This window comes from Scyliorhinus torazame, chromosome 2 (genome assembly GCF_047496885.1).
Source record: "Scyliorhinus torazame isolate Kashiwa2021f chromosome 2, sScyTor2.1, whole genome shotgun sequence".
In the NCBI taxonomy this organism is placed as follows: Eukaryota; Metazoa; Chordata; class Chondrichthyes; order Carcharhiniformes; family Scyliorhinidae; genus Scyliorhinus; species Scyliorhinus torazame.
This window is the reverse complement of record NC_092708.1, coordinates 371,806,809-371,819,269: the sequence shown is the minus strand read 5'-3', so window position 1 is coordinate 371,819,269 and position 12,461 is coordinate 371,806,809.

Here is a 12,461-nt window from a genome sequence, read left to right as displayed (position 1 = left end):
CCTCATGCGATATAGCCCCAAACCAATGAGAGGCCATGTCTACTTTGGTAATCCCTCCCTGACCATCTGCTATTCCATGTAACATATAGTGTACTCATTTTAATGCAGTTTGATGGTTTTACTGAGATGTAGTGTGTGAATGGATTGTCACAATATGCAGAGTACACAGGTGAGCAGATGGTGACAGTGTTTGTAATTAAACAATGGATGAATGATGTCAGAGAACAAAAAAATTACAGGCTTTTCTGCTGCGGGTTCAGATGCAAAGATGGGAAAATTATATCTATATTTCAAATGGAATTACTGCTCCATTATTATTTCAGCGATTTAATTTGATTTAAAAAAAATGTATTATTAGGGAACTGTCGGAGACAATTGTCGGAGACTTGAAGTTGGGTGTGCAGTCAGTGGCTCTCACTCTGGCTCGCCTGCTCGGCAGTAGTCCACCCCTCTGTCTCAAATGGCCGGGGAGAGTTGTTAACCTATTAGTATTACAGCTTTAATTCTGCAGCAGTCAGCGAAGTAATGCTTTCTCGCCGGCCCCCTTAGTTCAGCACATTAACTTGTTTATCTGCTGCGGCGAAACTTCATAGCTTCATCATTCATTCAGAGCTGGGGAAAACAAAAGACAGCGACCAAGATTTGCATGGTGCTCAATTATACATTAGCGTACATCACTTGGCAATCTGTTCATATCAATTTAATTAGATTTTAATACTGCCTCTGATCTTGTTGTCTAATTAACAGCACTGGCTGGCAATAAAGCATAACCATGCACCCAGCAACACCTTTGATCTCAGCCATATGGAGCTTCTCAACGCTCTCGAAAAAGTTCACTTTGCACAATATGGACTGTGACAAATGCAGGGGGAAAGAGGGAAAGGGGGGGAGAAAGTATGTTCCCCAGATGGTCAGATACTGCTTGCGCTTTCGACTTCATTGATTAATTTCTCTGTCAATTGGTTTTGATTAAAAATAAATAAAACATGCTCTTAATGGTGTATGCAAATCGGGTTTGGGGAGGAGGTTCTGCTTCTACTGCTATCTAGCTATCTCTTTTTCTCCCTGACTAGCTTCCAAAAAAAAATTGTTTTGGGGAGGGGGGATGCAAATCGGTTTAACTCTGCGGGTTCTGATTTCCCATTGAAGCCCCGAAGAAGAATGAAGACTTTCTTTCTCATACCAATCACTTTCGGTAGAAATATTTAACTCTTGCTCCTGTTTCTGGCGAGTATTTATATTTCAGCAGGTATTGGTATTCCGATTAGAAGCGACTCCACCTTGATACGAACGGATCTTAGTCAGATTTTGGTGAATAGTTATTTTAAGCTTAACCCTTTCAGAACTAGGTGAATAGAAGGGGACTCAACAGATTTATGTTTTTGTTTGTTTCCAATTAATATATGTTGTCTTTGGGTCTTCTGCCTTCCAGTCACATTGTGTCATTCCCCATTCTGAGGTAGGATAGTGCCATGCTTATTAATGTTTGGAGTTTCTCAGCAGTAATGCTGGTTGACTTGGCATCTAATCTGCCCGGCCTCCCAACGGGGGAAAGGTGGTGGGTGGGGTGGGAGGCATTTATGTCAAAGTGGTGCTTCCTCAAATAAGTAATGCCCCTAGTCGTCACATTCCGGTGCCTGTTCGGGTACACAGAATATCCAATTCCAACAGAATTCAGAATATCCAATTCGCCTGACAGCACGTCTTTCGGGACTTGTGGGAGGAAATCGGAGCACCCGGAGGAAACCCACAGCTGACACGGGGAGAACGTGCAGACTCCGCACAGACAGTGACCCAAGCCGGGAATCGAACCTGGGACCCTGGCGCTGTGAAGCAACAGTGCTACCCACTGTTAATGTGCGGGGTCAGAATATCGCCTGACAATTTTGAGAGCTACTGTTCGAAAGTAGCTCTAAAGGGCAAGCATCGGAAAATATTCTGACTTTGTGAGATTCCTTCACAGAATTACAGGACCGTGGTGACCTGACGATGTGGAACGTTGGTGCACAAACATTGGAAAGGCACAAGGCAACAATCCAAACATCTCAGCTAGATAAAGGGCAGCACAGTAGTACAGTGCTCCGGTTTCCTCCCACAAGTCCCGAAAGATGTGCTGTTAGGTAATTTGGACATTCTGAATTGTCCCTCTGTGTACCCGAACAGGCGCCAGAATGTGGTGACTAGGGGCTTTTCACAGTAACTTCTTTGCAGTGTTAATGTAAGCCTACTTGTGACAATAAAGATTATTATATTATAAATGCAAGCATTTTAGAAGCTGATTATGATCTTCAGAAGTTAAATATTTAAAGCTCCTTATCTGAAACATTGCTCTGCCAAAGGGCTATGAAGCCATGTTCCTAACCCTTCGAAGGTGCTCGAATGATATGGCACAATGGGGGAATAATCAGCTACACCACACCAAAAACTCTTTCTCCCCTCCTGCAAATTCCATCCAAAAATACCCCAAAGGAGACCTGATTCAAAAAATCCTGTTTGGTTCTTCGAAGTTGGTGGTGAAAAATCCTGAAGAATCCTGTGGGACAAATTGCAAACTCCAATAAGATTTTGTGCTCCAATTCCTAGGATTTAATAGAATCTCCGATGACAATATCCAAAACCTCTTGAGGTTTTGAGCCTGGAGATTGTGCAAAAATAAATGGAAATTTCGCCACACTTCCCGTATTCTGTTTGATGGGGGAACTTTGCTGGATTTGTCAAAGCAGAAGGCTTTATTTTTAATTTTTTTCCCCCCTGCTTCAAATAATCATCTCAGAATGATCTACAGCTTAATCGGAAGGCTGAATTTTGAGGAATGGTAATTAGCATTGAATAGACAAAACTTATTTTGGATATTTATAGCAATTTATTTCAAAAGCTGTGCGAGTTTTGACCTCACCTTTCCTGAAATGGGTACAAATCGGCTGCTTGATGGAGTCATTCCCTGCCATCAGAACTTGTATCTCCTACCTTTCTCTTGGCATTCCCCCTCCCCCTCATGCCCCAGCATATTACGAGAAAATAGCTGCATCTGATAGCCAGATTATAAATTATTTCTTGTGCTTCGCGAGCTGAAATGTTTTAAAAGGGATGTTGGAAATCTGTTATGCGCCAAGCAGGCCGTGGAGGCATTAGGGAGCATGGCTGATTCCTACTCCCTTGGAGCTGGGGGTGTTAATTTTGAAATATAAGAACAGAATGTGAAGAATGCTAATTTGTCATTAGGAAGATTAGCGCAATCAGGGGAATTGGAGGATCTCGCTTCGATTTGGAGATTATTGACACGGTGTAACGTTAGGAAATCTGTGGTGTGGTGAGCGAAGTCACTCCATTTCATGTGAAAAGGGAATCATATATTTGAAATCGTTATCTTGGCTGGATCGCAACTGAAATTTCGAACCTGTGCCTGCGATAGGTAGTGAGGGATGAATCATGGGCTATTTAATTTTAATGTTGCATGCCAAAACGGCTGTGCAGCGAGATGGGACTTCACAGCAGGAACTGTTGCTTATTTATTTAACCCTTTGCCCTACTTGGGGGACAAATACATCATTCAGAAACAAACATAGCCCCCCCCCTCCTCCCCCCCCCCCCCCCCCCGTTCCACCCCCCCAATAAAATATCACTTGGCTAGGAATTTGAGCTAATGTTTGTTGAAAGAAAGACTTGTATTTCTATAGCCTCTCATCAAATCTTGAATAAATACCTCAAAATATCTCAAGTAATGAAAATTACATTCGAGTATCGCAGTCGTTCGTAGGTAGGTGAGTGTAACGACCCTCACTCACTCACAAACAGCAATGATTTGGCTACCTATTCGGATGTCCCTTTCTTTGTCTTACCATCAAATCTTGCCGGATTATGCTCTTGTGACATTCCATTGAGGCATTTTACTCATTTTACTCATTTAAAGCTCCCCTAAATTTTTAAGTTATTGTTGTTTCCAGTGCTAGTTGGGGTATGATTTTTGGTGAGGACACCAGGGGTACTCATTGTTCTTTTTAATGCCACAGGACCCTTACCATCTGCCCACCTGAACAGGCAGAGCCCTAGCTTAACCTTTCGTGTGATCGGCGGCAGCATTAACAATTGAGTGCCCCCTCAGTACTGCCTCAAATAGTCCTGGATGGACGCATGAACCTAGGACCTGAAAGAAGAGTCTTTACAATCCGCACCAAATTGATATTTATCTCTGAAAGCTTGCTGTTTGAAATGTAAGCACAACAGTCAATGGCGGAAGGTTGATCTCAGCTGAGACTACCTGAAATAATTGAAGCTGTAAAGATGGAGTGATATCTTCTTGAAACAATGGACTGATGCATTTGCATACATTGCTGCAGTGACTACACTTCACAAATAAAGAGCTCCATTGTCTGTGAAGCACTTTGGGGGTGCCCTTTGATGGTTAAAGATGCTACATAATTGCATATTCTTCCTTTCTGAACACTGGAATTGGGAGAAAGACTGTACGAAAGGCAAAAAGTGTTCTCATGTAAATTTTTCAAAATGAGAATTATATGTGAAAATCATTCAAAGCTGAGACACTGAGATTTAAAGGTGAGTTTATACAGCAACTCCCTAAGCAAACAAAAGCCTCATCAGGCAATTGATGGAATTGAATATTAGATTATTCCGCTATTTGTCCAGCAAATGCTCAGTTTCTCAAGGCAACATGCTGACTAAAACATAGCCCGTAATTGCTAATTTAATGCAAATATATTAATGGAGATCAGTACGAACATAAGAAAGAAAAGACCATAAATGGGGAAAGGCCATATGGCCCATTAAACTGCTTCTCTCCACAGGCTATGTGTGATTTACTGAACCATGGTCTGCACCCAAGCCACTCAATCACTTGAAGGTGGTAACTTATTTCAGATAGGGATTTATGAAATTCTCCCAGTTATAATGCCTTCAGATGCACATATATTCCGGAATTTAAAATCTCGTTTCGGAACAAGCCCTCCTGGTAACACTACCATAGGCGCTGTCATCTATAGCAGAGCTTCATCACCAAGTGTAGACCCAGCACCAATGCAAGGCAAATAATTAACATCCCTCCGATCCTCCTGATCATTGTGATAAATAAATGGTCTTGTCCTCCATGTTGCAATGGGGCACTTTTCACCTTGGCTGCATCGGAATTTTCCTTTCCCCCATCAGGTGACCTCCCCAATAAGTGCATACTGATTCATCCTAAGAGAGACAGGGAGAGAGAGACATCCGAGCTCAGCTAGGGTTCATAGATTTCATAGAATTTACAGTGCAGAAGGAGGCCATTTAGCCCAACGAGTCTGCACCGGCTCTTGGAAAGAGCACCCTACTGAAGCCCACACCTCCAGCCTATGCCCTTTATTCCCTTGATCTCCGTAACCCAGTAACCCCACCTAACCTTTTTGGGCACTAAGGGCAATTTAGAAAGGCCAATCCATCTAAACTGCACATCTTTGGACTGTGGGAGGAAGCCGGAGCACCTGGAGGAAACCCACGCACACACGGGGAGAACGTGCAGACTCCGCACAGACAGTGACCCAAGCCAGGAATCGAACCTGGGAACCTGGAGCTGTGAAGCAACTGTGCGAACCACTTATCTACTGTTCTGCCCCTGGTTACCAACTGTGATAAAACATCGATGATAAAACATCATCAAACGACCCTATCCCTCATGCTCTAGCCATTAATCTGCCAACATCATTGTGGTGTACTGCCTTTCTACACCAATTGGAAAGCAAAAAAACTCATTGGGTGATGTTTGACAGTCAGGCAAACAGCCTTCTCCGCCCCCCCCCCCTCCTTATTTTCAATGGTTTTACATCTGATAAAGAGAAATGTTCAAAGAAAAACAAATCTACTTTTTAAAAGTTTCTTAATTTTGCACACAGCAGCGTCCTGCAGATTGATTCCTGGAGACTCCAGGCCAATCCTGGAGGGTTGGCAACCGGAAAAGACCAACTCTTGATACGTACCTGACTGCAGGATCCACTAATCTGGGCCACATGATGAGTGTTGGCTGCCACAGTTGTCCCGTGGGTTAGTGTAGAATGGCAAAGGAACTGAGTGAAAGCTAATCAACATCCTCTTAAAAAAACATTGAGGACGGAATCTTCTCACCTTAGTCTCTGCCAGAGTGGCAAGACTGTTTTTTTTGAGTTTGGGACCCTGCTGTCTGTATTGTGTGGCTGGCCGTGGCTTTTTACCACAGCAACCCCTAGTTATCAATTTGCCTCTGGGCTCCACATTAAATTAGGGGGGGAAGGCAGGATAATGTGCCCATTCTGTCAATGGAATGGGTCAGAAAAGCTCATTTGGATTTCTAAGGCTGCAGCACCAACAGGAATGGGGTGGAGACCTGTTCTCAGTTCTCTCACTCTTTCCCAGAGGTCCTGCTGATAGATATGAGCATCCACAGTGAGGTTAACTCCACCATGAACAAAAGGACAACTTCTCCAACCAAGAGAGTGTGGATGGGAGAGGCCAAGGATGTCAACAGCAGCAGTATGGTTCCTTCAATCTGGAGACAGTGTACCAAGATGACCAGGGACCTCAGGAGAGCATGATGGCACGGTGGTACAGTGGTTAGCACTGCTGCTTCACAGCGCCAGGGACCTGGGTTCAATTCCGACCTTGATGACTGTCTGTGTGGAGTTTGCACGTTCTCCCCGTGTCTGTGTGGGTTTCCGCCGGTGCTCCGGTTTCCTCTCACACTGTACAGTTTAGGTGGATTGTCCATGCTAAATTGCCGCTTAGTGTTCAAAGGTTAGGTGGGGTTGGGGGGTTACATGCATGGGGTAGGGGAGTGAGCCTGGGTGCTGTGCTATTTCCCAGGGCCCGTGTAGACTTGATGGGTCGAATGGCCTCCTTCTGCACTCTAGTGATTCTATGATTCTATGACAGGCTGTGTAACTATTTTTCTGACCTGCCCAACACAACTCAGGCCAACACCCCTTAAAACTCCAGTCATTCCTCGCTGCCCAGCCACCTCACATCCCCATCTGAGCAGGCAACACACACTCATCCTCAGCCTACTGTCCCCTCACACCCATGCCTCATAATCACCCTCCACACCTCTCTCTGCACAAGCCATTACCTGTGCCCCCAGCTCTCTGCTTTTTCTCCATGCCGAAGAAGAGAGCACACAGGATGGCAAGAGGCGTAGATACAGTTGGATGGGAAGCAGGAAGGGTGCAGGTGTACAGTGATAGACATCTTGGCAACGCATGCCCACCTGCTTGCCTGGGAAAGGGGTCTTTTTCCAGGAAGCTGCAGATGTCACCAGTGACCGGCTGTGGAAGCCTGCACCTCCTGAGGCATTGGTGCTCAGACCTATCAAGTCAACGGGTCCCCTGCCTGTAGACATTATGTGAGATGTTTCATCTGCTTCCAACTGGATCTTGGTGTCTACCCGGTGGAGGGGCATGCAGTTCAGGAGATGGCAGCTAGTGGGGGCTGTTGTTATCTCCTCCTGCTGCTGCTGGTGCAGTTGTAGGTAATGTGACCTTCACTCTTGTCCTTCAGCAGAGGTTGGAAGTTTGAGCGGCACAAACTGCTCTCATGCCGTGCTGGAGGTTTGCAGCAGGGAAATAAAGCTGAAGATGAGTGAGGTGCTGGACAGGTGAAGTGCCTTCCAAACAGTTCCAATCACCTGTCCAGCAGTGAAAGCACACTCTGAGAGTGATCACCAGCCTTTCAATGGCCATGGCTGGAACTCCTCAATGCAACTGATCAAAGCGCTCTCCAGTGTGTCAGTTTCACTGAAGTATCTCTTCCTGCTGTGCACTCACCTAAGCAACATGGTGAGTTGCTTGCATTTTCCCTGACTGTAAAATTTCGGATTTATGATCAATGTCTTCCTATCCGCCTCAAACACTTCCTAATTACCTATCCAAAGTATCTAAGGGGGAGGGTCTCTCATTCTCTTTCAATCCCACCCGGGGAGTATTGCCAGAGGGCGGGGTCATGTCAAGATCATGACCTAACTTCAATTTCAGGGACTGTTCCAGATTGCATACTCCTGACCCACCACCAACAGACTGGGAACGTTCTGCCCAAAGAGTCCAGACTGCAAGTCATAAAGCTAAGTGCCAGGTGATGGACTCTTTGTGTAAATTATGAACAAATTGCAGATGCATTGCCTCTTTAGGATTGAAATTCGCCAAAATCCCAGAAAACCATAGGCTGCTGTCCCTTTTGAGGGGGGAGAGCTGACAGGTGGTGATTTAACCTGAGGATCACCACACCCCAGGCGAGGGGCAAGGTTGAGATGGTGGAGCCCTCATGAATAACCTCAGCTGGTACTGAAATTGAACCCGCTCTGCTGGCCTCGCTCTGCATTACAAACCAGGGGCGGGATTCTCCCCTACCCGGTGAGGCGGGGGGTCCCGGCGGGAAGGAGTGGCGTGAACCACTCTGGCGTCGGGCCACCCCAAAGGTGCGGATTTCTCCGCACCTTTAGGAGCCAAGCCTTCACCTTTAGGGGATAGGCCTTTGGCGCCACGCCAGCCGGGGCCGAAGGGACTCCGCCGGCCGGCGGAAGTCCGCGCATGTGCAGCAGTCATCCCCGCGCATGCGCAGGGGGAGTCACCTACGCATCAGCCATCGCGGAAACCTACACGGCTGACGTGGAGGGGATAGAGTGCCCCCACGGCACAGGCCCGCCCGTGGATCAGTGGGCCCCGATTGCGGGCCAGGCTACCGTGGGGGCACCCCCCGGGGCCAGATCGCCCCGCACCCCCCCCAGGACCCCCGGAGCCCGCTCACGCCGCCAGGTCCCGCCAGCAAGGGACCTGGTTCAATTCACGCCGGCGGGACCGGCAACACAGCAGCGGGACTTCGGCCCATCACGGGCCAGAGAATCGCCGAGGGGGGGGGGGGGGGCACCGACCGGCGCGGCGCGATTCCCGCCCCCGCCGAATCTCTGGTGCCGGAGAATTTGGCGGCCGGTGTGGGCGCGATTCACGCCGCCCCCCGGCGATTCTCCGACCCGGCGGGTGGTCAGACAATCCCGCCCCAGCTTCCCGACCAGGTGAGCTAGGATTACACTGGAGAAACAACGCTGAAAATTGGTACTCAATGCGTTTGGTACCCTTCTACCTATCAAACAGAAATTCCACTCCAAACCAATAATGTCTAGATTATTTTCCAGACCTGAAGGAGAACTTACTCTTCATTCAATACTCACCCCCAAATGCTTTCATCAGAAAAACGAGTGCTTGAAATCTGGACTGGTCGATTCGTTAAACAGTCAGAATCTTTTTCATTAAGAAGCAACCGATTCTGTGATTGCCACAAATTAAATTAAACTTACAAACTCCACTCCTGTTAATAATCCGAGCAAGAAATCTTTTTAAGGGAATGCTGCATCAATCAAAATTAAACACGTTCTATTAAATAAAACTTACTTTCTTGATAAAATTCTCTGCTCAGTATTTATACTGTGTGCTGTTTTGCTACAAAGAGATTTCAAAACTAACCTTCAACGTTCCCACTGTAATTTCTCCTTCATGCAAGGCACCAAGTAATGCATTTGTGATGCTTCTGATAAATATGTTGAAGTAACATTAAAAAGCTTCAAAAGGCTTATATGGCAGTGTAAGTTTCATTCACTATTAATATCAACAGTGAGCAGAGTAATTGATTAATCAAAGTAGCAAGCTTCTCATCCATGCCTGTGAGTCAGGTTAACCGGCACGCCGAGTGTTGTAAGCTGCTCCGGTATTTCTATATTATCGCCTACAACCTCCCATGATAGCTTCATTCGCAATAAAAATACGTTTGGCAATCTTTTCCCCAACTGGAACGGAAGAATATTCTACTTTTCAATGGGCAACTTGCTCCTTTGTCCCCTACTTTTGTAGGCCACGAAGAATTTGTCGCCTGGACCTAATGTGATCAAAGTGTTTTTGCATTTCTCCACCCTGGACTTGCATTTGATAGGAAACCGGCCTTGTCTGGTGGATGATGGCCCTGCAACGTTTTGGACATACACTGCATCATCTGGTACAAGGTGCCTGGGCAATCAACGTCGAATGGGGCAACGTCCTTGCAGGTCCTGGTTGAGGTGCACCTTCCCGCCGATTTCCAGGAAGACCATGCTAAGGCGGGTCTGAAGCCTCTGACTCATCAGCATCTCAACCGGGGCACTCCAGTCACGGCACATAGGCATTGTCCGGTAGCAAAAATGGAATCGGGCCAGCCGAGTGTCCATTGAGCCCGAAGACCGTTTCCACAACCCGTGTTTTTGACAGCCCGTTGTGGAGGTTTTGCAAGATCAAACCCTGGCCATTTTCAGGATGACGACACGTGTACCCCAAAGCAGGACACCATCCTCCACAATAAATGCAGACATTTTCGATGAGAAAGCTCGCAATTCACCGGGAAGCTGGAAGCTGTCGCTGCTGGTCACCATACAACCCAAGGTGTCAAACTTAGGAAAGAACTGGGTCCGTTTGGGTCCATTCAGAGATCCGAGACGCAGTGGCCGGCAACGAGTCCATCAAGTTAAGGGTGGCAACAACTTCAACTGCCCTGGGAGGAGTTGAAGGGTTAGTCGGCAAAGGTAGTCAGCTCAATTCATCGGCGTGTGCAATGTGAGTGCCCGGCTGATGTTCGTAGACGGCCAACAAAAGGGCCCACCGCTGGATCCTTGAGGAAGCGATAGGCGGAGTGGGCCTGTCCTCCTTGAACAGATCGAGCAATGGTTTGTGTTTGGTGATGGTGGTGAAATGGCGGCTGTAGATGCATTGGTGAAATTTCTTTACTGTGAAAACCACTGCCAGGTCCTCTTTTTCTATATGTGTGTACTTGCATTCGGCCACAGCCAGCTTCCAGGAGGCAAAGGTGATCGGCCAATCCCTGTCATCTGCCATCCAGCGAGACAGAATGGTCCCAATTCCGTGTAGCGACGCGGCACATGTGATGATGAGAGATTTGGCGGGATCATACAGAGTCAACAACCCGGAAAACAAAAGCTGTTTCTTCACTTGTCTGAAAGCTGGTTCCTGCGGCCTGTGCCACGCCCACTCATGGTTTTTCTTCAAAGGTAGATGCAGGGGGGCCAGCATCGTCGTGAGAATCGGGATGGACTTCTGTAATAGTTCCCTAACCCTAACAATGATCGAAGTTCTGTGGTGTTCACAGGGGCTGCGGCCTGCTGAATGGCACGCACCTTCTCTGCGACCGGGTGAAAGGCCTCGTGGTCCACCCGATAACCCAATTACACAACCTCTTTTGCATGATAAACACACTTGGCTTTCCGTAGGCAGGCACCAGACTCCAAAAAGCACCAAAGAACCTCCGCCAAGTTGTCCACATGCTCCTGCTCGCTCGCTCCAGTGACCAGCACATCATCGAAATATCGTTAGACGTGGTAACCCATGCAGAATATTCTCCATCACCCACTGGAATATAGTACAGGCTGACGACACGCCGAAGGGCAACCGGGCGTAGTCATACAGGCCCGTTGATCGTGGAGTAACGGCGGGAGGCAGAGTCGAATTAGAGCTGCAAATATGCTTGACTCATATCGAGTTTAAATGAGAGTCTACCTGCTAATTTAGTGTAAAGGTCCTCAATGCGGGGCATCAGGTAACAGTCCAAACCCCAAGCTGTATTCACCCTCATCTTATAATCCCCGCATAACCGGACCGTCTTGTCCGGCTTCAACACCAGAACCACCAGCACTGCAAAACGCATGGGCCGGATGATCCCCAGTTCTTCAAGCGGTTGAGCTCGGTCTTCACGCTTGCCAGCACTGCCTAAAGGTGTTAGGCTCTGAAAGATCTCGGGTGGGCACCCGAGTCAACATGGATTTTGGCTACAGCACCTTTTATCTTCCTCAATCCAGGCTGAAAGACTTCAGGGATCTTTTCCAGTACTTCGCTCAGGCCCATGGATTCCATTTTGGCGGAGTGTTGCCAATCAAGATTTAGATGGCTCAACCAATTGCGGCCTAATAAGCTGGGCCCATTACCCTTGACTACAATTAGCGGGAGGCGCACTGATTGCTGTCCAGAAACCACCGGCGCCATGGTGGTCCACGCAAGGTCCAGCGGCTCACCAGTGGAAGTGACCAATCGAGCCTCAGTGTTCCTCACTGATGGGGGGCAACCCGAGGCACTGCCACGCAGTTGAGCTGCATGTAGTCTTCCTGCTCTGGTTCATGCAGACGGGACGTCCGGGCCCTAGGCAGACGCCAACCTCGACCGGAGTGCCGGGACCACTGGCTGCCCCGTGGCTTGCACTCACTTCGGGGCCAACGGCCACATGCCCCACAACTCCCCGGTTCTCCCTCTGCAGACTCTGGGGAGGTATCCTGTCAGGATGACTCGGGCTTCAACCAATGGACTGTGGCTACTCGGCGCTCGGTCTAGGGCCGGGGTACCACCCTTGGGTTCGATCGCTGTGAGGGGACGCGTCTTAAGGTGTGAACTTCCATTCCCTGGATTTCCTGCACCCATCGTGGGAGA